Source organism: Gavia stellata, chromosome 2 (genome assembly GCF_030936135.1).
Source record: "Gavia stellata isolate bGavSte3 chromosome 2, bGavSte3.hap2, whole genome shotgun sequence".
NCBI lineage: Eukaryota > Metazoa > Chordata > Aves > Gaviiformes > Gaviidae > Gavia > Gavia stellata.
In genome coordinates, this window is record NC_082595.1 from 61,901,760 (window position 1) to 61,906,866 (window position 5,107).

Below are 5,107 nucleotides of genomic sequence, written 5' to 3' on the forward strand. Positions count from 1 at the left end.
ATGTCTTATGTAACAAGGGTATCAGCTGAGGCTTGGGAATCAGTTAAGCAAATTCTTATTCCTGTTGTGTTACTAACATACACATTGCAAATATATGGATTACAGAGGAAACACAGTAATTTAGTGAAATTCATTTCTATAAAAGTAGCTAAATTTCAAAAATTTTTTTAATTTACCCTCTATGTGAGACAAATATTTGTCAGTTATTTGTCTTAGCATAAGAATATTATGAATAACTTTTGTATCTATGATAATTAAATGTAAATGCAAATTAGAAATTATTTTTTCCACAAAAAAACACTGCACTTGAATTATATGTAAATTTTTCTGAAATTTGCAGAGTTTTTCCAAATTCATGTCATCATATGGAAGTGGAATCAGATGCAATATTTCTCTTCTGTGTTATTTTTATTTTTTCAAATCATTTCACTAGGTTCTTGATATGGCCAAACTCATTCAAGCCCATATGAAAGAATCAAGAGAAGAAAACATTGAGCAGGTGCGAAGGGATACAGTAGAAAAGGCGATAAGAGCAGTGAAAAGTAGGTTGGAATCAGAAAAACAGTCAAGAGAACCAGGTGAATGAGGTGTTCCATGGTCTTTGAAGCTATCTTATTTGCTTTAGGTTATTTAACTGAAGCAATTGCTGTCACTTTAATTTATAAAATATTACAGAAGTTGTTATGATTGTTGTGCATTAAATATGAACTAAAAGAAGTGAAGGGAATAGCTGAGTAGAATTTAGTATTTTTGATATCTATAAATCCTCTGAATTTGAGGGCCATGAGTATGGAAGAAAGAGTTTTCTGAGCTCTTTTTGAAAGAAGAAATTGGTTTTGACTGAAACTGGTTGGAAAATTTCCATTTGAATTACTTTCTGACAAGTTAAATCTCTGCAAAATTGAAATTTTCTTCAAGAAAGCAGCTTGTCATCTAGGCTGATGTGAACCCACAATCTACAGATTCTCCGCTTTGGAGCAGCCTTCCAAGTATGCTGTCTCAGATGGCACATGACAAGACTCTCCAGCTTTGGTCACATTTAGACTTCTTAAGCTGCCCAGATTTTTGCAGGTTGATGAATTCAGAAAATATTTTGACAATGTGAAAATAACATGTTCTTTTAATATCTTTTAAACAAAATTTGAATTTTCTTTTTGTAGGAAATTTTGTGTGCTTTTTTCACAATTATTTGTTTTGAAATGAAAATTTTCCATTTAATTGGGATTGCCTTTTCCAATTAGCTCTAGTTATGGTTCAAATGGACAATCAGGCCATTTTGCCTTATTCATCTAAGCAAGGAATCATCGTATTTGACTTACTCATGGGTAGATACATCTCTAACAAGAAGTCAGTATATTCCTCTGGAGCTGCAAAACATAGAAACTGACAGCGATACAAAACCCACTGGCATTGCAGTTAAGAATAATGGTGAACTATAACATCAAAATTAAAACCATTAAACAGTGTTATGTTCCAGATTCCTGGCTATGTAAATACTTTTGAGGACAGGTATGTGAAATCATATTAGGATCAATGAGAACTTAATCCTAATTAATAACCTTGAAGAGCTCAAGCAATTTTATTACAAAACAGAACTACAAACAGATGAAGGATGTAAATTGTCAAGAAAGTAAGAAAGCTTCAGAAGAGGAAATTAAATATTTTTGGAAGCTTGAATGTTGATCTAGAGGTAACTATCCCAGAAAGTATTTCCTATTCCTAACAAAATTATTTAGTTAATTACCTAGTAAATTCTGCCTTTTGAGAGAATTACAGAGAATCACTAAAAATTATGCAAAAGACATGTATCAGTTTAATTAGGTAAATGGCCCCCTGACTGTCCTGAGCGCTCCCAAGTCCAGTTCAGGGATAGACAGTGAGGCTATGAAACTTCACTGAAGTCCGCAGAGTTTCTGTCTACTGTCAGAGTAGGTCAGGAGATTGAAGCAATTGGTGCTAAGGACTCAATACCCATGTCACACACAGGGGACTTTCAGACTAGCTGTATTGCGATCTCATGGGCCGAACACTTAATGGTTTCAGCATAGTAAATGTGCATCTGGAAGGAATCAAATAGTTTGCATGATCCAAGACTGCTTTGCCACATGTACCAAAGCACGGGAAGCACCAGGAGATTCACTTAAAACATACTCTCCTGATTCAAACAAAAAGGCAACATAGACACACTCAGAGGGTCCCAGTCTGTTAATGTGCTCAGAAGACATCTAGCTCAAACAGAACCACATTGTTCTCTTTGGGGGGAAAATAGGGGAGGGTATTAAATCTGAATTGAACTGAAGAAGTGTTCAGGACTTTTTTAACTTTTTCTGGCTTTTATCATATTTCTGATCTCTTTTCTTTTAAGGGGAGAAAGAGGCATATAAAAACTGGTACTGCTAGAAAGCCATTTGTGTCTCACAGGCTGATGGGTACTAGTCTTGCCTTCACTAGGGCTGGAAAAGTGCTTGTGATTCCCAGGGGGTGTGTTGGGGGATTCCACAGATTGTGAGGCTGCAGGTGAACAGAAGGCTGACATGTAGCTGGTTTAGTCAGATGGATTTTGTGGTGAAGTATTTGTATAAAAGGGTTTTCTGCTGATCGATTTTTCTGTGAATTTATTATGGTTTCATAATTATAGGAGACTTGCAAGTACAAAGTAGTGTCAAAGAAGCAGATGATTCTGAAGAAATCATTAAAACCAGAGAGGGAATAATCTTGGAATAGGGGACTGCTATAAAATCTGCCATCATCCAAAAAAGAAATTTTTTTTTTAATAGATAAGGAGAATAAGTGTTAATTTGCCCACAAACAAAAAAAAAAAGTGAAGAGAGGATCTGAATTCAGGATTGGGAGTTTTTGCCACTGGAATATAAGAAACTTAAAAGTATGCTAAGTTTTCATTAACTTGTTGAAATATATTTAAAAAAATGAAATATGTTTGTAAGCCTGACATGGTTTACAGATAATAGTATTTTTTCATACAGAACAGACTGACATTTCATCTTAACCAAGGAAGACAGATTATTAGGTAGATCCAATTAATGGACATTAATGAAATATATTTGTAAGACTGTAAAATGGAAATGAAATAAATGTGGATTGTGGGGTAGTTTTTACAAATTTCTTTGTCTTTTTGAAGAAAAAGGTTTGTTCCTTCAATTATATTATTACTTTAATTTATGACATTCTATACCAGAAAAAGATATTGAAGAGAGCACTAAAGAAAGATCTATTTCTTGAACTGGAGAAGTAGACTATAGTATCTTTAGCTATGATAACTGTAAAGTCTGTTTGGTTTTGGGTTTAGGTCAGGTTGAGGTTTTTTGCAGAATGGAAACACTTAGTAAGATATTGTCCCTTTCCCAGGGAGCTTGTAACTTGGCAAAAATAACCTGATAATGTGCAAATTTGTGCATGTAAAGAGTATCAACATGATCAGGGAAAAATCTTGGCATAATTACAGAAAGTAAATATGGCATTTTTTCCAAATTATACTCTTCATATAGTAGATATTGCAGTTGCTTAAAACAGTTCTTCACCAAATTCTATCAAATTATTCTGTAAACTGTGAACTAACTCTGAGTGTTCCTTAAAATTTTTTAAACAATTACAGTCCATTGTGTCAGCAATTAATAACAAAATATGGTTCCAATATGAATGTTTTGTACATCTTAGGGAATGCAGGCTTCTTGATTGTTGACAATATACTGTCTTGATCTATGATTTGTATTGATTTTTAAATTAATCTGGTCAACCTTTTGATTTAGGAATCAAAGAGAAATCAAATCAAAGGAAATTCTCAGGTGCTGCAGGTGCCTGATTGTTCTAGTACACAAATGTCATTCCGTCCATATTGAAACAGTATTTTACTTAGTGGTAGAAAATACTGTACAGTTAAAAAGGGTTTTTTTGTCATGAGAGAGCAAACCAAGATCTTAAAACTTATCTTTATGAAATATCCTCTAGAACTGCATTCAGAAGAACTTTTACTTGATTCTTTCTCAGTATGATTGTGTAATATTGCTTAAAATGACTGCTACACTGTAATTATGAAGTGGCTGGATTTAATTGTCTAGCAGTTATTCCTGACCAGAGGAAATGAGTATTTCAGAATTTTGTGGAGAGCTTTAAAAAAATCTATATTGTTAGGAATGTCAGAGATAACTGCTGACCACCCAGAAGTTCAAGTGATGATAGAAGAAGCCATAAAAAGTGCATCAGTCTCCGAAGTTACACTGTCACCCGAAATATATGCTGAAGTACTGGAGAGAGCTGTTGCAGAGGTAAAAATAGAAGTACTATATAGCAAAGCACGTTTTTTCTAAGAGCAACCTGTAACAGTTTATACATTATCGATATATGTTCTTAATTTTTCTGTTTGAAAGATCAGTTTAGTTTGTATCACATAGTCTGAAAGCTTACATAAGATTGAGGAGAGACTGAGCAAGATATGAAAGACAAATCTACTGAGGACTACTATATATATATATACACACAAATTTATACAAATTATTGTACCTGGGCAACAAATTGTTAAAGGCTGGGAAAACTGTCTAAGGGAAGTATCACTGTATGCTTGCCCTATTCTTATACTCTTAGTCACTATTAAAGAGCTCAACACCAGATACAAGAATTGTATATGAAGGTTTATCCAAGAATCTTGAACTGTTTTAAATTTGTTCACTGGTTTGTAACTATTGAAACTGCAATCTAAATTCTTTATAGGCAACCTTAAAAAATCACTGGCACATTAATCTTTTTTTTGTTTAAAAGGTTTTTATTTCATTCAGATATATAAAATTATAAATGTCTTACTTTTTATTGACATGAAATGACAATAGGGAAAAATCATAACACTCAGAACATCATTTTGTATTGTGCAGTCTTTTTGAACAGCTCACAGACTATCTTAGTCTTTTTATGTTACTGAACCTGACATTTTATAACAGCTTATGAAGAAGAACAAAGACAGGTTTCCTGGTGCTCCAGAAAAAGGAGGATGGGTAGTGGATAACTACCCTCTGTCAGTAGATCACTGGTCAGCTTTATCAGAAAAAGGACTTTTACCTGACACTGTTGTCTGTCTGAAGGATACAGAAAAAGACGG